The following is a 26,575-nucleotide window of genomic DNA, read 5'->3' as shown; positions in this document are numbered from 1 at the left end:
AATACTGACAACTCTAAGTCTGATATCTCTGAAGCTTGAATTAAAATATAGTTTTCTGGTCGCAAGCTATTGTGATACATCATACAGAAAATACAAAAGAGGTTTCATACCTAATCAGATAAAAGTTACAAAGAACTTTATCTGAAGAATTCATTCACAAAACATCCTTGTATAATCAATGGATACAGCTTGAACAGAATTTCTCTTTTCTAAAGTTGACCTCGAAAAAGTCAATGTGTGATAACTGGGAGTAACACAGCAAAGAAACAAGATGTATCCATCTCTATTGTAATTCCTATGTAATTAAAAAAAAAAAAAAAAATTCTTCCTTTTCCATGTGAGAACTGCAGCACAAAAAGAGAATATAGACTAGAGTGTCTTTTACAGAAACAGATGCATCTTGAAGCTCATTAGGTAAGTCTTCTAATATATGGGTGGAATCAAAAATAATCAAGATCAAAGGGAGCCAGAGATGCTTGAATAATTTTGATAGGTTCAGTTAATACATTGCTGAACTATCTTAATAGAACTAGCAAATAAAAATAAATAAAATAAATAAATAAAAATAATTTTAAAAAAATTTATATTCAACCAAGTACTGTAATATCTGATCAAAATAAATATCTGTACAAAATGGAGAATCATTTTAAATCACAGAGTTTATTTAAGATACCAGGATAAGACAAATAAGCAAAGAAATTTTCTATTACTAGATTACTTTGCAGTCTGAAGTAAATTTTCAGTTAAATTATCTGCATGAATGAAAAAGAAAAAAAAATACTATTAAAAAATACTATAAAAGCAAAACACGCTCGCCAAAGTCTCCATATTTTTTTCTAAGCACGCAGGTAAAAACTATTCTTTATGGAGCCCTTAATGTACTTATTAACTGGGAAGGTTTTTGCTCTGTCCATACTTACTGAAGCTTCCACAATTAATGCAACTTTTGCTAGAAGCTAAACACAAGTATACGCCATGAAATATTGATAATCTTCTGATATCCTATCGTTATCATGGGAGAGTAACATTGGGAGAGTAACATTTGATATTATTTGTAGGAACTACCATCTCTAATAAAAAACAACTTCTCAATAAAACAAGAAGACTACTATTTAGTTGTGTTCTTTCCAGTTGGATCACAGGAGGCTACAACAAGGAAAGCACAGATAATCAGAAAGGACTTTGCATCCCTTGGAAAGACATGGAAGAGATCAGAAAAGCAAATACTGTTCTGCCCTATCATCTTGGCTGGCATCTGGGACTCATAAAGAATGAGGATGCAAATGACTGGCTGCATGAATTGTGTCATGATCTAGGCTTTGGATTCTATGAGTTTGGACAGGATTTTGAGAGACTGGGTGTATGGGCATCAGATGGAACACAGACAAGAAGGTGTTCTGGAAAACACAGAAGTGTTCTGGAAAGCAAGCTAGATGGATTGAGTATCAGGGCTTTAAACTAGATTAAATGGGGGAATAGGATGGAAATTTGACGTGAAGGGCCTGGAGAATGCTGTCACTTTAGGAAACACTGGGGAAAAACCTCTGTCTCAAAAGATCTCATAAGGAATCCTCAGAGAAGATAATACTGACAATACCCTGAATGACCTGCCTTACACCACTGCACAAAGGCTGAGTGATAAGCAGGAAGAATTGGAAGCCAAGGAGCTACTGGAAAAGTATGATCTAATTGTGATCACAGGGACATGGTGGAATGATACACGTAACTAGAGAATAACAATGAAGTGCTACAAAAATTTCAGAAGAGGTAGGCAGAAATGTGAGGAGGAGCAATTGCCCTCTATGTTAAGAAGTGAGTACATCTTAGTGGCCTTTTCTAACCTTAACAGTTCTATGATTCTATGAACAAGTGGTGATATTTTTCTGGTTACAGCTGGAACAGCATTAATACTATGTTGTTGATTATTAATGCCCGGACTGCAAAAGACCATTCAGTGATGAAAAGGTGAAAACCTTTAAAAAGTGGCAGCAAGGGGCAGAGTATAGCCATGACAAGTCCTGAATTAGGCCAGGTGTTTTTCCATACCACATGGTACCATGTGGAAAGCAATAAAGCTGTGGAGAATTGGCCTAAGCTACCACACTGCTTGGGGTTTCTGGGCACAGGTTGGCAGGAAGGTAGATCTTGTATTGCTGGCAGGCTGTCATATCTTTTCTGTGCATCAGCCGGTGTATGGTAAATAACTGCTTTACAGGTATGTAATAATGTAATAAAATGTTGCTATCATTGTGTGTTTGTTTCCATTTCTCCCTTCTTTTTTAGTAAATAGTTTTTATCTCAACCAACAAGTTCTGTTTTGTTTGCAGTTTTTTCTCTATCACCCGATTTGGAGGAGGGAGTGAGGGAATGGCTATATGGTGCATAGCTACTTCAATGTTTAAACCACAAAAAATGGCTAAAATATAACTAGATATTGGGTGAAAAATATGTATAAATTCTTAATATATGATTGTTGAAAAATAAATTATCAGCATGCATTTTTAAAACAGCATAAGGTGACAAAAACCTTAGAGAGGATCTTTATCAGAGAGCAGGTGTCCTCCTTGAGAAGAATAAATGAGAAAAGAAAGTCTATCTTACCACAACAAAAAATAATACTGAAAGAGAAAGTGATTACTTTCTGTCCAGGAGTAAATAAAGAAGAGTGTTTAAGTTAACTTACAGTGATGACACAAAGAGCTGCACATGGAAATCATAAGGTGTCTCTGAAACTATTAGAGCAGCAGACATCTCCCATGGGAACACAGTGCAATGTAATAAACTACATCAGAGGAAAATATGTCCCCTTTGTAATAACCAGCAGCTAGAACAGTGACTCAAGAGAAGACAGTGGCAAGATGCAAAGTATTTGTAGATTATTCCCTCTAACATGATAAGAGCTCTCAATCATCTGAGAGTTACCAGTTGTACAGTTGCACATCTTTCCTGCTTCTATGGCAATTATGCATAGCTTTGAATGATTTTGTGGAAAGAAATCTGGGATCCATGAATAAAAGATTGTGGGAAAAGGAAAAAAAACTGAAAGCAAAGCATAACAATTCCGGCAAAAGATTAACAACAAATCTTATTAGGTACTATTCTATGCACCATGTAACTTTTAAATGAAAGTTTAGACAATTTCTATTTAGAAACATCATTGTAAATAATACTTGAAAAATCTTCCAGATTATAGACGACAAACAAACAAACAAACAAAACACAGAAAATCGGGAAGACATACTTTTCCAAATGCTCATACTCACTGTTACAGTTCAGAATGCAATTTCAGCCTCTTTCGTTTCCATTCTATTTGCTTTTGCTTTTATTCCTATGAGTTTTCATTATACAAACATTTAAGTAAATTTGCATTGTTTACATAATAATTTATATTAGCATTTCATTGTTATGGAAGTATGAAAATATTTCTTCTGACAAGAAGGAACTTTCAAGAGCCTTTTCAATCTTCAAGACTGAAACAATATTGTCATTTTTTGCACTACTAGAAAACATAATAAAATTCAAGCCGCTTTTATATCTTAACACAGTCCTACTTGGTTGAATGGAATCTTGTGATAGAAACAAAAGCTCACAATTGTAGATTGTAGACAAACTATCCCTCCTGAAAATGAACAATCTTATTGAGATGATAGTTGCAGGAGATGCTGGAGGACAACAACAGTCATATCCAAAGTTGTGAGCTACACGCAGAAAAAATAATATGGTTTCAATTTACATCAGCAAAGACTTTAACAACATCGATCTTAATTAAAATTTATGACCTCTCCATACTGTCAGTCAAAGTAAAATTACCCCATGAAAAATTAACAACAGGAATTTCATATGCATTTTTGTGCTCATGTGTATGCGTGTGTCTCGCTCCAATTTATAGGAGGGAGATGAGGTTCTTTTAATATCTGTATACCCAGCATGATATTAAGAAACAATAGTTCATATGTTAGTCCAACCAGTTTATTACAAATCCTAACCAGGGAGATGGGGAAGGGAAGGAGGGCGATAGAAAGATAGGAAAGAAGCAAGAATCACGTAAAGCGGAGATAGTCACCACCAGGATCCATCACCAGGATTGCACGCTGTTTCAAAGGTCCAAGGCAGAAGCAGCGGGGGGGGGATTCGGGGGGAGGGGAGCAGCACCGTGGCTGGCCTTGGGCAGCAAGCAGGTAGCAGGAGGCAGTTGCAGAGCCAAACCGGGAGGAAGCAGCAGTGCTCAGGTAGCAGGCCCAGGAGAGTCCATCAGCATGCAGGAATTCCATAGTGAGGAATCTGATGGCAGACACCTATCCTCATGGTTTTAGATTCCTCTTTCATCCTACTTTTTCTCCTGCCTACATGACATCCCTGGGCGCTTGAGCAAGAATCACTGAGTATCCCCTGAGATGGCCATCTTCCTGAGATAAGTCCACACAGAAGACCGCTTCACAGCTATTAAGCTGCAGCTCATTTCTCTCTCCTTGCCCCTGGTCTTGTCCATCTCTGTCCTTCAGACAAAGGATTTCTCAACCCCTGCCCAGGACTTGCCTGGACTTGTTCATCTGTGTCCCCAGAAAGCTTTGAGACAATGATGTAACAGAATAATATCTTACAGCATGTTGAATGTAAGAAAATGAAGAAAACACTTCTTGGATTATTAAAAAACAAACAAAAAAACAAGCAAACAAACAAACAAACAAACAAACTAGTTTCACAAATTTGTAAGGAAACGTTTTATCAATTTGTCCCTGCATATTTAATATATGTGCATATATATATATTAAGAAATGTACTTGCAGATCATTTAAAGAATACTTTCTAAAATTTCATATTATCTAGGATAAACACTGCTTTACTGATGTGTCAGAATGATAGCTTCCTACCAAAAGGGAAGGTTATATTTTCCTTACTTTATTTTTTTTAAATACAAAATGGTTTTGTTAAACAGTACCTGGTATTTATTGAGTCTGGAGTTTAATTTTCTGCTCCTTCACAGCCTTCTTTATGATCTTATCAAAACCATGTTCTATTTTATTTTACTTTTAATTCCTCCCTGGTAATTGTAGTATGACATTCCTCATAGCCATTCTTGAGTATTTCTCCTAAGTTATTGGTGGTGATGGTGGAATATATATCTCCTTTACCACTGTTACCTACAATGGCCAAGCTTGTTCTTTAACCTGTATTTTCTGTCCTAGAGAATGATATCATCATGGAAAGTTCACAGACCACAGGCAGCACTGCTGAATGTTTTACATATTTTCAACAGTTTTATAAGTTCGATAGTTCCCAACAATTCAATGAAATATCAAAAACAACACTGTGATGTCCTCACATCATTCACTGATTTTAGGGAATACTTACAGAAGGGAAAAAAAAAAAAAAGAAAAAAAAGAAAAAAAAAAGATCTGGAGAGAATATTTCAGAATCCAGGAAATCCAGGATACTCCTTTTATGCATCTACTAACTGTCATATCAAGTCCTTTAAAAAAATAAAAACCCTTACTGGCTTTAATGAACCACTAACTAAAATTATTCTATTTTGTTCTCAAAATACAAAGGCTTGTCAGTATTATTTTCTTTATAACATTTACAGCTGTTTTTAACTTCTAACCTACCTAATTTGAAATATGCAAATTAATTTCAGAACTAAAAATTAATAAAGTCAGAAACAAAGGAGGGAAAAAAAAAAAAAAAAAAAAGATGGGATAAATTCTACTTCAATAAATATTTTATCCTGAATATTAGAAGGACTGTCCATTAAATCATAAGAAAATGGCAAATAGTTCTGCAGATGAATCTGTTCCATCTGACAATGGATGTTCCATAATTTGCAGGTACATGCTGGAGTTCTCTTCATCAAATTCCTGTAAAGAGTTAATGACCATGATTATTGTAATAATTTATAGCTCAGCAAAAAAGCTGTGCAAGATTAACAACATGGCTGACCCAGGCTGTTTGGGGAAAATAATAGTAACAATAACAATAACAATAATAATAATAATAATAACAGATGTGTAAATTACAGATGTGTAAAATATTACAGATGTGCAAATATTACAGATGTTTTTGGAATGGATCTCATGAAAGCAAGGTGGATAAAATTATACTGAATAGACTAAGCCCAGCAAGAAAATTCTGGACTGCCACTGAGCTTTACAAAACCACAATTCCAGATTATCTTACTACAATGAAGTCATTTGATTTGGTAATGTTTAATTCTTTGTTCTTGATTTAGGATTGTGCAACATTCTTATTTGCTAGCAGACCATAGGGAATAGAAGAGGAAAAGCTGTTATTTCAAGAAACCAAATTTCTTGAGTAACTCCAATCAGTAATATACTTCTTATTCTGTTATTCATTGTCCACACACACATATGTTCATATATGAATATGTACACACACTGTGGAAATCGAAGACATTTTTTGTTTGTTAGGAAAAATGGGTTCAACTCTTGCTGTTCTAGCTGGAAGGCGGAAATAGCAAGATAATTATCCTGTGATCTCCCACCACTTACTTTGTGTTCCATACAGTACATAAACAACAATTACAAGGTAGTTACTCAAAAATGTATGTAACAAACAACGTACTGAAAATAAAGTTGGACCCTTTCTTCTGGCCGCCTTCTTTTTTTTTTTTTTTTTAAATTAGTTATCTAACAAGTTGTTCCCTTTATCAACTCTTCGTTCTGCTGACTTATTGGAGAAACTGAAATTGGTGCAACAAAATTCTGTTTTTCACAGGTTTATTATTACATTATTCCTTTATGGGGTTTCTATATAATTTCTCAAAATGATGTTGTAAATCCCCACTGGAAATACTTATTCCTGTGTAGCCCGATGTCTGTTGTCTAGAGGACACCAGCAGCACATTTCCTCCCTCTGCTATTAGCACGCCTACATGTTCCTTTTTGTGTATTAGAGGGCAAAGCAAACCAGGGACAAGGACTAAATGATCCAAATGAGTAGAGGAAAAGGCAGAGTAAGAGGATTTGAAAACAAGCCAACAAGCACTTACATCAAAACTAACTACTAGCAAAACGTTTCCTTCACAACAAAGGTTGAATCAAAGCCCTATTCCCCCAGCATATGAATTAGAAGAACAATTGTGTGATTATGATTAAAAAAAAAGAGCATTACACTTTATGTTCAGCTATAATTGGTATTTATGACAATTTATGTAAACAGTAATGAAGCCTATGTGATTTTTGTGGGGAAATTACATTATGACACCAATGATCGTTACTGTTAATTTTCCTGAAGATGATGGCAATCAGCAGGCATAGTTTCATTGTAAATAGGTTAATTTAAAATTCAAACGCTGCTGGTATTTCAAAATGAGTTCACATTTGATTTCCGAAAGCTTTGGCCCTGACTGTCAGGCATGTCAAGAAAAAAATGCTTCACAACAGAAAGGGAAAGGAAAAAAAATTGGCATTTCTACCAATCACTGCCTAGAGTCCATATTGAAAAGGGGCTCATGACATCAACAAATCACAATCTACTAGTTTGTTTAGTTTAGTTATGATGGTTTTGAAAAGGGTTATCACTGATTAATCTTCATCAGTGGAAGGCATCATGTTTCTTCGCAATATACCAAAACGCAAATATTAGCATGTCTTGCTTTGCCACTATGTGATGTATTTAAGCACTTCTAAAACACGTCTAAATACTTCTATTATTCCCACCAGTCTCAAACATAGGGTTCTCATGCGTGCAAGTATAATCAAACTCCCAACACTGCCATATGAGGAAATGCAGTATTGTCTCCCAGTTCATAGAAGGGAAATTGAAGTACTAAAACCTGAATTTTTCCTTGCCAGCATAACAAAGAAAAAAACTGCAGACTGTATGAATTCAAGTCAGTGAGCAAACCACCATACAGCTACACTTAGAAACCTGGGACTGATTTCACAATCCCCTTTCTCCATCAGAATTATCATGAAATGCTTCTGCATATATATTTTTATGAACTCTTCCAAAAAGTATTTCCTTTGTTTCAAGCCATTTTACCAAAGCTGTTTTAAAACACCTTTTTTATCCTTAGATTGATTGGTATACATGTATTAAAACGAAACAACTCTCTAAAAGTAGACAAAGAATGAATAAACTTGGAAGCTAGTTCAGATAAAGACAGAAATGCCACCTTCTACAAGTCGTCAGCACAAGGTCGTATTCAAGGACAACATTAACAACTTGTTCCCAATCTAATGACATATTTAGATTAGAGTTTGGAGTTTGCAATGTACATAGGCAGCTTTTTCTCATTCTCTGTTCATTGCCAGATAAGATGTTTGATAGGAATCTCTACTGTAACCTTTCAGAATTCATTTATTTAGGAGAACTAAAATAATGAAATGCCAAATGAATTAAGAATGATATTTCTTATAATATCAAGTGAAGACAATTTAAATAGTCCATATGCACAGGCTCCCAGAGATGAATGATCTGTTCATTTGTTAGTGTAAATGGGATGCATTTGTTAGTTATTATTTGCTATGGTTTGAGAATTCTTGAAGAGTGAAATTCAACTGCAAACCCAAGATAGGACAGAGGAATATTTCCAGAATTCAAATGGCTTATTCTATCTGTTTTCATATATGAAATGCAGATATAAGTGCCGGTCCTTTGCAAAGGGAATTAGACACATTTTTGCAAACAATTGGAAAAACCCAGAAACATATTTGAAAATAAATAGTCCTTGCTAAAACACAAGTGAAAAATCAATAATTTTTTTTCTGCAAAAGAAAGAGATTTGAAAGGTTGATGATAAACCATATGGCCAAGTGAAATATAAAACAGAGATCTGATTTCCTTTTTCTCTTTATTGATCTTTCAATATTTTGTCTGATCATTCTTTTACTATTAATAAAAATATATAATATTATGGTAGTTATAATTGTCTACACTTAGCACTTGGATTCCTAAATAATAAACAGGAATCTGTAAAAAAATAGCATGGAATGGAAATAGATACAGCTGTTTGTTTGTCTCCCCCCTCCCCCCCACTCCCCACCCCCCTCCGAAGAACTTATCATTTATAGAAACAAATAAAACAAAATATATATTAAAAAAATGAGAAAATTGACAGAAAATGTAATTTTGTCAGTGAGGCAACAATATCTGTATTAACTATGCTATCCCTCCTGCACTCAGATATTCAAAAACATGTTATTATATGGCTGGAGTCATGTTTTTCAAGTACCAAACTAAATTCTTCTCTGCTAGCATATTTCCCTACAAAAAGAGAAGATTTCTGTATAAGACACAAACCTGTAGCTAGTAATGCCAGTCAAATACAGTTGCTATTTCCATTAAATGGACAAACTCAACTTGTTGATTCAGATTCTTTTTAAGTTTTACTCTGTTTTACATGGATAAACACAACTGTCATCACAAGCCAGGAGCAAAATTTCTCTGAAGAATTTCTCTTCTCTTAAGAATGAGTAATTTAAACACAAATTTTATAGGCTATTTCTAGCCACCTTAAAACAGAGGATTCATAGTGATATTACGTCAGATTTGGGACTATACTCATGCTGATTTTTATAAAGTTGACAGTAATATCTAGGACTAATAAGTTTTCAGGATGGCTCTACAGACCTGTTGGGTCTTCATGCCTCTCATAAGTCGATATGAAACAAAATTAAAAGTTTGCACATCTATAAAATAAAAGGAGGACTTTGTTGTTGATGGTGTTTCTTGTGGCTGGTTCTGTTTGTTTGCTTTTTGTTCGGTAATAGGTTTTGAATATGATAACTATTCAGTGCTAAAGGCTAAATTAGTATAAAAACTTCTTTCCATGGCAGTAAAATTTATTTTAGAGTTTGGGACAAAATTACAGCTATTTTTGCTTCATTGATCCTTGCTTTCATATGACTTTGTTTATTTCAAACAGCTTAAGTTCAAATGTTCTTTGATTGCTGGAAATGAAGACAAGATTTTATCCAATAATATCATTGGAATTGGATGTTGTGAGTAGATAATGGTCTCCAACAGATAGCAAAAGTAAGTATTCAAGCAAAGCAGATATGTTTATTTTCAAAGCTGGATACCATTTTTCAATCACAATATTCAATTTATTTCTTATTAATATCATTAGAGCACCATGGTTCATTGCCAGTGAAAATGCAAGAAGATAAAATAAATAAGTGCGATTCACAGACACATAGAAAATCAGACATTGATCGTACTAGTTTAAGTAAACAAGTAATCACTGCATTCATATAGGTGGAAAACTTTGTTGATTATGTATATTTTATACAGTCATGCATAACATCTGTGCAGATTCAAAACCCAGTGCTAACCGCCTCTTTGTCAGAAATTCATTCAGAGTAACATTCATCCTTAATCTTTCTGGCAGCAAGTTACTCTCCAGTTTATTACTGCCAATTTATTGATACTTACGCAGACTAATAATCATCTGAATCTCTCATCGGTAATGGATAGAGTATTTTTCCTCTCGATTCTTGACAAACATGAACACATATACAAATAAACTCAAATTATACCCGCTAAGAGTCAGCAACTTCATGAAATAGGTAATGGAATATTTGGAAAGAAGTGTCACAGAGATAATTATTCATATTTTATCAATATTGCCAGAAAGGTTGTTTCTTTTATGTTTCACCAAATCTCACTGATGTCTGAAATTAGCTGTTCAGAATTTGTAGGGAAACAACTTCATGATCTGATTAGCTCTCATTTCATTTCTCTTTGTCCATGAAAGAGTATGGCAAGTAGAAAAAGGAAGCTGATCCTCAGTCCTTTTGAAAAAGTGTCTTACACTGACATAAACACTAAACTAACGTTAAGACTCGCCAGGTGAAGACATCTCCTCCCACATAAGAGAAATGTAGAATCTACCCTCCATGCTTACCATCTGCCCAGCATGAGAACAAGTGAACAAGGACATACTGCTAACAACGAAAGGAGAGCTGTTGTTTATTATTCATCAATCTCCAGGGCTTCTTTGCCACTCACAGTTAACGTACTTGCCACAGAAATTATTTACCATTTGACAGTTCAATTCAGGTACATCTAACGGAGACAGTGCTTGTAGCTAGCACTCGTATACCAGAAGAGTCAGTATCTCTCAAGCATGACATTCACATTATAGAGCAAATGCAAATGAACAAGCCCTGTTGGAAAGAGCTTACAATTTAATATGAGAAAGAAAGAAAGAACAGAATGGAGGGGCATGAGGATTGTTCAAAGACTGCTGAGAGAAAAGAAATTTTGCTAACAAAAAGCATTTACAAATCACTTTTCTTATGCTGCAAAACTCTTTAGACTGACTTAAGACCATTATACATAAAACATTAATAGAGCACAATAATATTTTATAATCATGTTATGTATTTATGTAAATTCTGAGTTTTAATTTTGGCCCAAGTGGTCATATACAGTATCATAATGGGTGGAATTATCTGCTTTCTCATTCATCCAGGAAAATATTTATGGCTACTGCAGAAATGAGGTAAAGCACTAAAGTAACTTAAGAGAGAAAAATCTTGACTCACATAACAACGTACAAGATATTCTGCTTCCAAGGCTGCAGAGACATCTGGGCAATGTGCTTGCAAGACCCTCTCTATCACAAGTGGAAGGCTGAAGCAAGCTAGCAAAATCTACAACTGAGAAAGGTAAATATTTAACCTGTCTTTGACAAAGGCCTGAATGACCTAAATATTTACAGATTGGTCAGTCATACTTTAATCCCAGGGAAAAGAGTGATACAACTTTTCATATCAATAAAATATAGATTTTTTTCCTCATTTAAAAGTCCTTTTTTAGTTCTTTCTTGCCGCAGATATGCCTGCTCATTTTGGGAGAGTTGGACTAGATGGCTGTTGAAGATTCATTCCAATTGAAATTATTCTATGATTCTATGTTTTTAGGGTTAAAAATTTAGGCAAAAATTTAGGATGAACCTGCAATAAATTCTCAGTGAACCGAAGGCACTATCAGAGCAATATTCAACATAGAATGCTTAGTACATAAGTGTATAATACTTGGTATACTCAGAAAAAGAGGGGAAAAGGAGAGTGCATGAGAATGATTATATTCACTTCAATAGTAATATATATTATAAATAATCACATGAAAATAAAGGCAGAAATCAATTATAGTTCCTTGTAAAGGGTCGTTTTCATCTCCCAAGCACTTTTTACTATATTTAGAAAACATAATATTAGTCTTTGTACAACCTTCCATTACAGCATCATTAAGATTTAATGAAGACATTCAATATTGACTGGACTTTTAAATCCCAGACGTTTCTGTATAGTAACTTACTGTTATTCTGGTTCATAAGTATTCACTTAGTTTTTAGAACATGAATCTGAGTCCATATCTCAGCCAATTTAAAATATTTTTTTTAGACTGCACCCAAATTTACTAAAATCCAAAAATATTTTGCCAAATGCATTCCTTTAATTTAATTTTGTAGCCATTAATTTTGTAATTCTGCCACAAACATGCTATCAATGTTTCATCCGATAATAGGCATTCATCTGATAATAGGCATTCTTCTAAAACTGGTTATTTATAATAACCAGTTATTATAAATATGCTGGTTATTTATAATAACCATCCACAAATAAATAAAACAGGCATGCACCAAAATTGGAAAAAGGCCTCTGTGTACAAAGATGAAGTTCAACAAAATTTAAAATGTGTGGTAAAGCAATTCATGGGTTGGATGAATGGCATCTGAAAGAGGCTGGTACATTTGTGCCTCCAAGAATTTAGATTTTAATCAACGTAATGTACTTCCAACTATCTAGTTCATTTTTGTTTGTTTGTTTTTTGCATTTCTTCTTGCTTCCTATGAAGATTGTATGTGTCTCAGAAAGTTGCAGAAAAGAAAAACTTTCGTAAGATTGTTTTTTTTAAGGACAATGCAGAGAAAACTATCTCAAAAAAAAAAAAGGAAAAGAAATGAAAAAGGAAAAAAAAAAAAAAGAGATTTTCTTCCTGACAAGGGATAGTAGAGGGAGATTTCAGGATCTACTCTCAGAAACTGAAGACAAAAGTCATGAGACAGACACAAAGCTACACCAAGAGAAGTTAGGACTGGAAATTAGAATAATTTATTTACCATAAGCTTAAAGAAGACACTGGAAGAGGCTTTCTAGAAAGGTGACTGATGCTAGAAGCCTCTGAGCATGCAAGAAGCATCTGAATAATTTTTCTCAGTAATGTACATTAAGTTTTTGTTAGCCCAAACGTAATCAGGCAATTAGACTTGATCTCTGTAGCTCTCTTTCAACTGAACTATACTATTCTATTCTATTCTATTCTATTCTATTCTATTCTATTCTATTCTATTCTATTCTATTCTATTCTATTCTATTCTATTCTATTCTATTCTATTCCATTCCGTTCCATTCCGTTCCGTTCTATTCCGTTCTGTTCTGTTCTGTTCTGTTCTGTTCTGTTCTAATCCCAGTCAATGTAATAATTGGAAGCAGTCTCTTTTCCCCTAAAGCTTTTATTGCTCTGTGTATCAGTTCACATAGTTTTTTGTTTCGAGTCTTCTAACTAGCTAATTTCTTTTGCACGCATTTCCTTTCCCCACATTGTAAATTTAACTTTTAGTTATGAGCAACATTCATTTGCTGTCTGTCTGTAATTTAACCATTAGTATATCCATTGATAGTCCTTAGTTTGATTGAAGGACCAATAGTGAATGCCTTGCAATTCTCAGCACATATGCTGACCATTGATTTTATTCCAGGTAACTGAAATTTTCCATTTTTCATAATTAAGGTGTTCTCTGTTTTGAAATTAAACACAACTGTGTTTTATTATTATTATTATTATGGCCTTAAAAAATATAAACTATTTATGAATGCCGAGAATAAAATCATTCCTTTCATTTATCAGGACACTTTAAACACATTTCATGCCTCACATCACCCATTACTACATAGCAAACATCTCTGTACCAATAAATACTACTTTTTAGCTGTTCACTGAGGCATTCAGCCACAAAAAGTGGGATTCACCTTGCTTAACTTTAGCCATCTTAAAATCAGACAGTTAATATACGATAATAATGTTAAACAAATTAGTAAATAGTAAGTGGTAAGCATGTTTAGACATCCATTCATCCCATCCTAAATTAGCGTTTAAGATAGCAGGATGATTTTTCCAGGAGAGCTTTCTATCTTTTCTGTCTCACCATTTATTTAAAGGGTTGTTTGATAACTATTGTAGACATTTACTTAAATCATAGATGGCTGAATGTGAGTAAGTAATTCCTACACTACAAATAAATATACAGCAATAAGAAAATGAAATACAACCACTCAAATTCATTCACCATTCTAAGGATTTTACTCTTCTAATATTTCACCTATTCTCATTCATGTGATACAGTGATTTTACACCAGAATTTTCTCTCAATTTTTTCCTAGTTTTTGGTATTTTTTATTATTTTTTTTTAACAGAAAAGAATACCAGTCCAGCAGAAGTCATTTAACAAGATGTGAATTAAAATCTTCAGCTTCTTTCATCTGTAATGTAAAGAAACAAATGTAATTCAAACAAATAAAGAACAGACCTAAGAGGGCTTCTAAGGACTATACTGGAAAAAATATCTTATGCAAATCCTCCAATTATCAATCTAGTTATGATGAAAAAAAGCTAATGCCCTCTTTGTCTAAATAGATGAGTAGGAATAGGTACTGGTTTAATATTTATTTGTGATGCGGGTAAAACAGATTTTGTGTTTTTGTTTGTTCTGTTTGTTTTTTCAATACTTAATGCTCATCATTCTAAATCAATTACGAAAAATAAGGAAGATGCAGAAAAGAATCACACAAAAAATATTTAAGAGTTACGGGTAATTCCTTACAGTGAGACACTAAAAGAACTTTACCTTTTTACCTTATCAAGAAGATTGAGAGGTGATTTGATTATAATGTTTAAGTACCTCCATAGGCAAATAGCACTAACTACTAAAAAGCTCTTTAATCTAGCACAGCAATGCATAACAAGAGATGATGTCTGCAAATGAAGCTAGACAAATTAGAAATAAAGTAGAAATAAAGCACAGTATTTTATAACTGTGAGAGCAATTAACCAGTGGAACAAACTGTTTAGGGGAGGGGGGGAAAAAAAGGTGATTTTTTTTTTTTCCTCTTTGTGCCTCTATATCAAGCTTGAATGCTTCTCTGGAAGAATAAACACTTCTTGAAGTTGCTAAGTTTTGACTGATATTTGAAGAGAAGAGCAATGTTTAGATAAAACCAGGAAAATCTTTCATTAGTCTTGATGTGGAGATATTCCATTGGAAATAATGAAGTCACTTTTAATGATCTCATTGTCTCTTCTGTCTTTAGAATCTGTGAATCATGCAAATTGTAAACAAAGCTTGCTCTCAGGCAGGTAATACAGCCAAAGCTATACTGAATACAGTAGATCTTGAGCCAGGGACCTAAGTCCATTTGAGCAGAACTCACTGTTCTATCAGAGACCTACATTTTTAAAATAATACTGTGTGAAAAATAACTTCTGTTACCCTCTTACCCTACCTAGATTTCAGACAGTTTCCTGTTCTCCCCTGAGGCAAGCTTAAGAACATTTTAAGCTCAGAGAGACTTGGCAGCATTGCTGGGAATGATGTATAAACTGCATTCCTGCTTGTGCGCATCTCCTGCATCCTGATATATAGTGAAATTGTAATCACCACAAGGCAGCATTGCAGTAATAGAAATCATTACCTGAGAATCATCAGGATTTTGATTTTGAAATGTCATTTTAAGTGTCATGAAATGTGTCTTCGCCTTATATTTTGATATTATGTATTTTCATTTACACTGAGAACTTAAGCTATTTGTATGACTATAAAAATACAAAGAATGTGGGTCCAGAGGAAAACAAAACAAGACAAAACAAAACACTTTATGGCTATTTCAGAGAGGTGAAGGAGGAGGAGGGACCCAAAAGGAAGAGACAAAGGACAAAATTCTAGTAGAAAATATGCTATTTGCATCTGAATGTACTCCAGTTATATGTCCAGCTGAGCAAAGTACATTTAGTTGCATACTTAATACACTAATACATAATACACTATTATCTGCACATGTGTCTTTGTGCAGTAGGGTGGTGTTTACTTGGATTTTTTCCCTGTACACTGCAGTGACTCTTTTTGACCGTCTGGGTAGTTACTATGCTGAGGATACATGAAGGCATAGGTTTCAAAAAAGAACCAATGTATTTGTGAGAATTAGATGAATACTATTTTTGTTGTTATGTTTATAATTTTCTTTCTTTCTTTTTATTCTTTCTGATCCTTCTCCCTTGCTTTGGAAGAATAGTCATGTCTGAAAGCTATTCTCAGATCCACATTTCCTTGCATAATTTTGTTATTATATTGAATCCTAACATAGAAATTTCTCTGAGATGCTTCTGGCCTTTGGGGAAAAACAAAGAGGAGTATGGGTATTTTTTACTTCCAGACCAATTCTGGCTTTTCCTAATATTGTTAGGAATTGTTAAGTTACCATTACAGCTCTGAGGTTTTAATGATTCTCGACAACTTAAGCTCTAGTTTTTACTCTAGTCTTTAAGATATATCAATAGGTCAAGATGACAGCCTTCAAAATCATTGATAGATATACAGCAAAGGAGCCATGAGGAGACCACACAACAAAGAACCTTTCAATAATTTTATCAGCTCGAAGTGAAGAGAGATTGCATATCACCTGCTCCAGGACATCCATGAGTAACATGGTGAGATTTGTGATCATGAATGGTCAGTGTAGAATAGCACAAAGTGAATTTGCGCATGAGCATTTGTTCCTCAGAATATTCAGGAGAGAAGCATACGGCAAAAGACTTTCTCTTCTTCTCATGAGGTACTGAGAAATAGCCAGAATCACAGAAACACAAAATGGCCAGGGCTGGAAGGGACCTCAAAGATCATGAATCTTCAAACTCCCTGCCATATCCAGGGCCACCAACTTCCACATTTAATATTAGACCAGGCTGCCCAGGGCCCCATCCAGTCTGGCCTTGAACACCTCTAGGGACAAGGCATCCACAACCTCTCTGGTCAGCCTGTTCCAGCACCTCTCCACTCTCTCTGTAAAGAATTTCCCCCTGACATCCAACCTAAATCTCCCCTCCCTCAACTTAAAATCATTTCCCCTTGTCCTGCAGTTATCAACCCTTTCAAAGAGTTGATTCCCCTCCTCTTTGTAGGCTCCCTTTAAGTACTGAAATGCTGCAATGAGGTTACCCTGCAGCTTTCTTTACTCCAGGCTGAACAAGCCTAGGTCCCTCAGCCTGTTTTCCTAGGGGAGGTGCTCCAGTCCCTTGATCATATTCGTGGATCTTCTCTGGACTCTTTGTAGCAGCTCCCTGTCTTTCCTGTACGGGGGGCTCCAGATTTGGACACAGAATTCCAGAAAACGCTGACCTTGATTCCACTAGCTAGATTATCTTGCCTTTCTCTTGGGGAATTTATCCATTTGAGAGAAAACAAAACAAAACAAAATTAAAAAAAAACAAAACAAAGAAACAAACAAACAAAATCTCTTATCTGCTAACAAGTAAATATTTTGCAGGCTTTTCACAGAAAGTGACAAACCAAACTGCAAATATTTTGGATATGATAAGGAGAAAGAAAACAAATTCTACTTCTTCCAAGCAAAGATAACTTACAAAGAGTTGATACTGGAATTCTCATTTTTAGTGGACTGGAGTAAGATGCAAAATTTTCTCTAATAGAGCTCAACAGCCCAGTCTCTATCAGTTGATGACAGTTCAGCTCTTCTAATATAGTTTTCTCCAAATGAACAGAAGATTAGATCTCTAAAAAAATGTTCATGGACTATTTTGGGTACAAAAAATAATAATAATAATAATAAAATTGAAACATTAAGACTTAAAAGAGTTAATTTGAAAACTATTCTGCCTTTTGCTGGAAGTACATTTTGTCCAAATGAGGAAGGACAGAAAGAAATCTAGCATGAGAGAGAGAGCTAATTTCATTATTGCCTAGAATAACCTTCACATTGTCCATGACCAACCAGAGCTAGACACGCAGGATCTTCAGCTCTATTGCCTATTCTTATACCTCCCTTCTTTCTTTTCTGAGACCTTTCCTTGTACCAAAAGAGCATACTACCAGCAATTTGGGAAACCACTTCTCTTCAACTAAGAATGGGAAACTTATATCACTACAGCAGAAAATAATTAATAATAATAATAATAATAATAATAATAGTAATAAAATCCTTCAAATGCTGGGCTATTAAGCCTGAATAATAGAGACGATGAGGTTGTTTCATCTGTGGAAATCATTTCTGGATGAAAATCCTGATGTGAAACTTTGCCATGGACAATTTAAATCCCACAGACTGTAAGTATGCTTTCAGCTTTTAGTGTTTCATTTGGGTCTTACCTATAAACATGAATGTCCTGAATATACTCTTCTGTGTTAATAAGATGTTTAAGGAACCCAGCAGCTGAAATTTGGAATATGCATTTCTAAAATCGAGCAAATAATTTAAATATAAAACCGACAAAATGCATAATAAAAAAAAAAAAAAAAAGATTTTTTGAAAACAGTACCTAAATAAGTAAATTGAGCATAGAGATTAGGAATGCATTTTATAAAATAGAATAAATATTTTTTACAATATTGCTAGAATATGCATCTCAGTCAACTCTTGGAGATCTTATGTACTAGATATCAACCTGAAATGAAAACCCACATAGACCCTAAGTCCTGCCATGTTTGACCATTCACTTGCAATTGCCTTTGTTTTAGTGAGAAAGCATTGGTTAGCAAGAGATTTTACTTATCATTCATTTATTTATTTAAATTACTTCTACAAGGACGAGTGACTTCTGGGAAGTGTACCAGATTTTGTTTCCCAAGAGGCTCAAATTCTCCTGTTGATTTAAATAAAAACTAGTAAGAAATTGTCTCGCTCAAGTTGCTATATTTCCCCCACTCATGCAGTAACACATAAAAAGATCTAAAAAGAATTTTTCCTTAAATTTCAGCTTCTAGGCTGAGAACAAGAATTATACCAAGTAATTTCTGCCTAAATTGAATTCAGCTGAAATTTAGAGGGGTTTCTTCAAAGAAAGAAACTCGAACACGTGCTTTTCCAATCTACTCTGCTTCAGAATGATAGATTCTGAATTCTACATTTAGATATGGAAATAGATTAAATTAAGTACTGCTTTTTTTTTTTTCCCCCCCCCTCCCTCCTTCCGCCCCAATTGTTTTTTGAATAAAAATTATCATTTTGGGAGTCCATGTTCCTTATACTAGACTATATAGAGGACTTCGTCCTGCCTTGGTTCTGCGTTTTGAATTTTCCATTTCAACATTACTAGAATAAGAGAAAATTATCTCCCAGAGAGGGCAATGTTCCAATTAGTAGATTAAAATAAGAACTCTAAATATGATCCTATATATCATCCTGAATGCTTTGCCTTTACTTTTCAAAACAAGTGATATCAACTACTGACAAGTAGTAACATTTCAATGCTTGCCCACCTTTATTCGATTCTTCTAATGGTTCCTTTATTTAACAAGAGCAGCAAAAACAATGCTACATTTTTATTGCATAAAGTGTCTCTTCTGTGTACATAAAATGGCTCAGGTTTGCTGATGATTTCCCCCACCCATCATGTAACAAAATTATTATTTTAACTGTCTTCTAGAAAAACTTCTTGTTGATTTGGGATGTTTTTCTAAAAATCAAACTGTTTTCTTCCCTTGTGATAAGAAAGGAACAAAGTTAAGTTAAATATAATTTACCTTTAAACTCTCCATATATTTACAATGATTTGGATGATAACTAGAGAGTATTCATATAAACAAAGCCAAAAGCCAAAAAATAAGATGCATGACAAAAGTTTCTTCAAAATCTTTAAAAAGCAATTCTCCAGATTCACGTGTTATCTAAGTTAAATACGAAATAACAAATAAATAGCAAGAAGAAGAAAAAAAATTAAACAAAAGATGCATATTTCTGCAATTCTGGGTTTGTTTTGTTTTTGATTTGCTTTGTTTGTTTCTCCATCTCCAGATATTCCTTCTTTCCAGATTTCTCACTTAAAAATCACAAAGTTTAAAAGAGAAACAGGATTTTTTTTTTCTTTTTTTTTTTTTAGCAGAAGTAAGATAGCAGCGCTGAAAGTTAACAGATATCCCAGAATATTGGCAGTCCACCCAGATATTCAAGGTCAAGTTTTCAGTGAGCACTTGCAAAAAAGTTAAAGTTTCCCAATGAAACTCTCTGAGAACAGACAAAGATTCGTTCTAAAAGTTAAAAAGCAACCTCTGTCCGCATTCTCCACCAAACATGTCAACATTTTATGGGCTGGATCAGCTCAGTTCTGTGACTAGTGGGGCAGAGGGATTTCACAAATCTGTACCTCCGGAAAAGGGAAACAGGGGACCTGAGAATAATTAAAAACAGCAGCGACGATCTATGGAGAAACAAACTGATTTACTAAATATGGAATTGGAATGCAAGATAACACACTATAATATAATATAATACAGTATAATTAGAATTGGAGCTAATAAATCAAATAAAGTGAGTGATAGTGCCCAAAAGTAGAAAAGCCTTAAACTAGTGCTGTGAGATGCCTGTGGTTGGGACGAGCAGCAGGGAGGAGAGTTGAAGAAGGGATGTCAGGTGACCCACTAAGGCCTTATATCTGTTCCCCCTGAGCAGGAATCATAACAGAGCAGTGAACGCTCTTCTGGAGAATGTAGTTCTCCTTCTGTTCCAGACAGGTGCCTGAAACTGGAGCAATAACTCTTCAACTCCCAATGGTTTGGAAGACGTTATGATAAAGAATTCTGATAACCAAAAATCACGATATCATGACAACTACATAATCATTACTGGAGATAATATATAGCATAGAACCTAATTATTATTCTTCCGCAGGATATAATCTTCAGAATTGCATAACTTGCTTTTTTAATTTCTCATGCTTTATTGTGTTTTTTTCTTTCTTGTGTTCTGCTCAAAGGCAGGCAGTCTGCCCTTGGCCAGAATACTGCTGAGCACAGTAACAAGTGAAATCATTCAAATGGAGGACAAAAACTATAGTGGATCTGAGATATATTGGTTTATACTAATTTAGAAGAGGTTCCTGGTGACTGGGGCAACAATACAATGAGGAATGCGGCCAGTAGGGCACCAACAGATATGTCATCTTGGCTCATATAATTTTGAGCTAAGAATAGTGGTTACTATTTTATCTTCAGTTTCGCTTATTTTGGGGTTACTTGCCCATGTTTTCAGACAATCTGATCACTCCTCCTCTTAAAAGCCTACAGCTCCTCTTACAGACCTACCACTTTGTTAAATTATCCTTATAAATCATGTAGATCTTTAGGTGTTAAGCTATGCAATTGCACAAGTTTAAGTTAAAGCTTAACACATAACAGTCGCTGTGTCAATTTACTGCTGCAGCTAATAAGTTAAAATCAGATCAGGACCAAACAAGAGAAATTCAAGCAAAATCTGACAGGAACTGAGGTGTTAAGTTACTGAGGTAGTACAAGCTTTATCCTAGGCATGTCCAACCCATGCCCCATGGGCCACATGCAGCCCAGCTCAGTTTGCACATAGGCCCGTGCCCCCTGCTGCTGTGACATCATGGTTCTTCCCCACCAAGCAACCCTGCCCAGTCCCAGGACACAAGGAAGGAAGGCAGTACTGACAAATAATATGGCACTATGCTTAACTGGCAAGGAAATTATGTAACTCTTCAAATAGTACTATATGAAAGAACATTGTATATAGAAACATGCTGCCAGACTTAATGCATATCAAGGAATGCTTCACAGAGACAAAATAGGGGAACTGAAAAGAGGCTGTCACTTCAATCAAATATTTAAAAATAAAGTAAAATTCAAATGGACTCTTATAAAAGCTAATTATGTGATAGCAAATCTGACTTCAAAAAGATCAAAGCCTTTTCCTGATGGTAAGTTTGTCAAGTAATGTATGGAAAACATGACATATACAAACTGTCCTGATTTAAAAAAAAAAAAAAAAAAAAAAAAAAAAAAAAAAAAAAAAAAAAAGGTGTTTCCAAAATCAGTTTGCTCCACCAGACTGTAGCCAGGTAAGATAAAGAAACTGGAAAAATTGGAGTGTGAAGCTGCTAGTTTTTTTGTTTTTGTTTTTGTTTTTCCTTTGGCTATAAATGAAAATACTGAAGCTACTGATACTGCTCAAATTGCCATTTTCATCAAAGAGTCTGATAAGAAATATAATGCCACTGAAAAAAAAAAAAATGGTTTCTTTGGTGCCATTGAAAGACACAACTAAATCTCTTCATTTGTGCGAAGCAGGACGAAAATATAGGGTCATGGTTCTATGATTTTGTTTTTGTTTTTTTCGTTTTTGGATTTCAGTATTCCACATCAAAACATCATGTAGTGTACGGGGCATTAAAGTGCCACTGCCCCAATTCCAAGTACCTATCCCTGTACATTACAGAAGTCACAGGATCTGGCGCTTCCGGGTGGGGGGGGCGCTCGCTTGCTGCCTTGCAGTGGGTGCTGGAGGGTGCTTTCCTGGCCGTTCCAAGCTTTTCAGGTTTGAATCGGTCCCGGGAACTCTCTCTCTCTCATCTTGTCTGATTTATTCATCTCAATTTCAATTAAATTGTATATATTGTGTTATTTCGTATTCCGATATTATAGTAAAATAAGTTTTCCTCCATAGATTGTTGCTGCTGCTCTTTTCCTCCCTTCCTTCCTTCCCATTTTTTTGTGGGACTGGGGTGGGGGGGGAGGGCAGAGGCCTGTTGCCCCTGTCACGGACATAGATTGATCTGGACAACTCCGTGACAGATTTTTGGCTCCCAACGTGGGGCACGATACTTTTTAGCTTTTAGAATGAATCTCTTTTTCTCTCTGCTCTTAGAGAGCTTCGTTAGGGAGCATTATCAGTAGTTCAGGTTTCTGTGCTGGAAAACCTGACCTCGAAAGATTAGGCGTACTGCCAGTGTTCTGGGATATTTGTAAACTTTGAGCACTACTTCGTCTGGGTAGTGCCTTTTTTTTTTTCCTTCCTCTTGTTAGCTTCAATTCATTAACCCCTTTTTAGCAGGCACCACTGATGAACCCACTCGTTATTGTGGGGGTGCTGGGTAAAGGATTAAAAGCAATGGTGTTGTTCACAACCTACTGGCCAATAATCCAGCTCATAATTATGTGTTGTGGAATTGCAACCATATATAGGTACCTAATGACACTGATGGAGACACCTATGTTTTACCTATTTGCAATGTGGTATGATTTGAACTTTGACATCTACATCCCAGAAGGAATGGCTAATTTCACAAACAACTACATCCCAAATGGAATAGCTAATTTTACAAACAACACGATGTTCAGACCAGTCTGAATTAATACTCATGTTGGTGTGCGTGTGCATGTCATCAATTTTCCTGAATGTATTCCTATGCATTCGTAATAAGGAGAAGGAGTGTCCTCCAAAACTAGAGAATGATGACTGGCAGGGAATATGGAGAGGTTTAGGAAAGGTCTAAAAAGCATGGGGACCCGCAGTGTCATGGGATTTTACTCTTGAACACCTGTGGGATCCTGAGAAACTAAACCAGTATCTGAGTCAGGGACTATGCGGCTTACATAAATCTAAGGAGGTACAACTTATTTGGGGTTTGGCTTGTGCTTACCGTGCCGTATATAATACCATTCTGGAGAGAGAGAGTTTCCGAGCTGAGGTTCAAGCCAAAGGGGAAAATCCCCAAGTCAAATCTAATCAATCACAGGAGACACCAGTAACAATTCCAGTTGCTCCTGTGGAGGGCAAGAAATGGAAACGAGTGTCTTCGCGTCTTGAACGAAAAAGAGAAGAAGAGGAGGAGGAGGTGGAGGAAGATCCAGGCGAGGGGCCCTCCTCAGAACCACCACCATCGTGAAAGGCAAAAGGGAAAACTAAGAGACGTGCAGAAGAGAGTGATGAAGAGGAAGTCTCTATTACTACTCGCCGGCCTCTAAAGATGACTGAAATCCAAGGTTCAAGAAAGGAGTTTACATGGCGCCTGAATGAAACTCTTGTTTCCTGGTTGGTTCGCTGTTGGGACAGTGGGGCCCATAGCTTGTCTCTGGATGGTAATGAAGCTCGCCAACTAGGCACCATTGCCAGAGATCCAGCTATTGATAGAGGAATTAGTCGATGTTTGGATGAGGCTGCCTCCCTCTGGGAATGAGTGTTAACAGCTGTGAAGGTAAAGTATCCCTTCATAAATGGCTTGAAGATTGCGATGAAAAAATGGGATACAGTGGAAAAGGGTATCCAGTATTTGAGGGAAATAGGCGTGGTGGAAATGTTGTATGACCCTAACTTTGTTCCTAACCACCCACACCAAAACCGCGACCCTGAAAAAGTGAGGACAACGCCTGAGATATGGCAGAAAATCGTGACAACAGCACCGGACAAATATGCCTCAACACTAACATCAGCATGTGACAGATACCAAGAACAACAGAGAACGCCTTTAGTTTATGAATTAATTCTTACGCTCCAAAACTACGAACAATTGCTGTCCCCAATTCATGCTGCCGTTGCTGCTATATCAAGAATGATGACGGAGCAAGTGTCTCAACAGATTAACCATGACAAACCTGTAGCAGTATCAGAGACGCTTGATGAAGATCAGGATAATCAAAAGAGTCTAATGAAGGAGATGAAGGAGATGAAGGAGATGATGCGAGCCCACCTAACTAAAGACGATGAACCTTCCTTCTCACGTGCACCATCAAAGATCTCAGCTGTCAGAAGCAAACGCTCTCCAGCTCAAGTAAGGGGTAATACACCGCGAATTGCCTTATGGTATTACCTACGTGACCATGGAGAAGACATGGGGAAGTGGCACGGTCAACCTACTCCTGTACTACGAGCCCGGATGAAAGAATTACAAAGCAGATCAACCACCAGTGCAGTTGCTCCAGTTACCACAGGTAATGAATAAAGGGGCCCTGCCCTCAGTCAGGAAGGGGAAAGGGATAATAGAGTATACTGGACTGTGTGGATTCGATGGCCTGGCACATCAGAACCACTGAAATATAAGGCCCTGGTGGACACTGGTGCACAGTGCACTCTGATGCCCTCGAGTCACCAAGGGACGGAATCAATCCATATTTCTGGAGTGACCGGGGGCTCTCAAGAATTGACTGTGTTGGAGGCTGAGATAAGCCTCAGTGGTCAGAACTGGCAAACACATCCTATTGTGACAGGCCCAGGGGCTCCATGCATACTAGGTATTGATTATCTCAGAAGGGGGCATTTCAAGGATCCTAAGGGGTATCGATGGGCCTTTGGAATAGCTGCTGTGGACACAGACAACATTAAGCATCTGTCTGTTTTGCCTGGCCTGTCAGAAGATCCGTCTGTTGCGGGGCTGCTGCGAGTAAAAGAGCAGCAGGTACCGATTGCTACAAAAATGGTGCACAGGCGGCAGTACCGCACCAACAGGGATTCCTTGCTCCCCATTCATAAGTTGATTCGTCAACTAGAGAGCCAGGGAGTGATCAGCAAAACTCACTCGCCTTTTAACAGCCCCATATGGCCAGTGCGTAAAGCCAGTGGAGAATGGAGGCTGACAGTGGACTACCGTGGCCTGAATGAAGTCACACCCCCACTGAGTGCTGCTGTGCCGGACATGTTAGAACTCCAGTATGAACTGGAGTCAAAAGCAGCCAAATGGTATGCCACCAATGACATTGCTAATGCCTTCTTTTCCATTCCTTTGGCCAAAGAATGTAAGCCACAGTTTGCTTTCACATGGAGGGGCATTCAGTATACCTGGAACCGTTTGCCCCAGGGGTGGAAACACAGCCCGACCATTTGCCATGGGTTGATCCAAACTGTATTGGAACAGGGCAGTGCTCCTGAGCACCTGACATCATTGTGTGGGGCGATACAGCAGAAGAAGTCTTTACAAAAGGAGAGCGAATGATCCAAATTCTTCTGAGTGCTGGTTTTGCTATTAAGCGAAGCAAAGTGAAAGGACCTGCCCAGGAGATTCAGTTCCTAGGTATAAAGTGGCAAGATGGCCGTCGCCACATCCCGACAGATGTGATCGACAATCACTGCTATGTCTCTACCCAGTAGCAAAAGAGAGACACAATCCTTTCTGGGTGCAGTGGGCTTTTGGAGAATGCATGTTCCAAACTACAGCCTCATTGTAAGCCCCCTTTACCATGTGACGCGAATGAGAAATGAGTTTACATGGGGCCCTGAGCAGCAGCAGGCTTTTGAACAGATTAAACAGGAGATAGCCCGTGCTGTGGCCCTAGGGCCAGTAAGGACGGGACAGGGTATAAAGAACATCCTCTATACCATTGCTGGAAGGAACGGTCCCGATAGTTTGTGGCAAAGAGCATGAGGAGAGACACGAGGCCGACCCCTGGGATTCTGGAGTCGAGCTTACGGGAGGTCAGAAGGGGGCTACACTCCAATTGAGAAGGAGATCTTAGCCGCTTATGAGGGCGCTTGGGCTGCTTCTGAAGTAGTCGGTACTGAAACACAGCTCCTGCAAGCACCTCGACTGC

The sequence above is a fragment of the Tetrao urogallus genome (assembly GCF_951394365.1).
Source record: "Tetrao urogallus genome assembly, chromosome: Z".
Lineage (NCBI taxonomy): Eukaryota > Metazoa > Chordata > Aves > Galliformes > Phasianidae > Tetrao > Tetrao urogallus.
The sequence above is the reverse complement of the archived record's forward strand: the minus strand, read 5'-3'. Positions refer to the sequence as shown.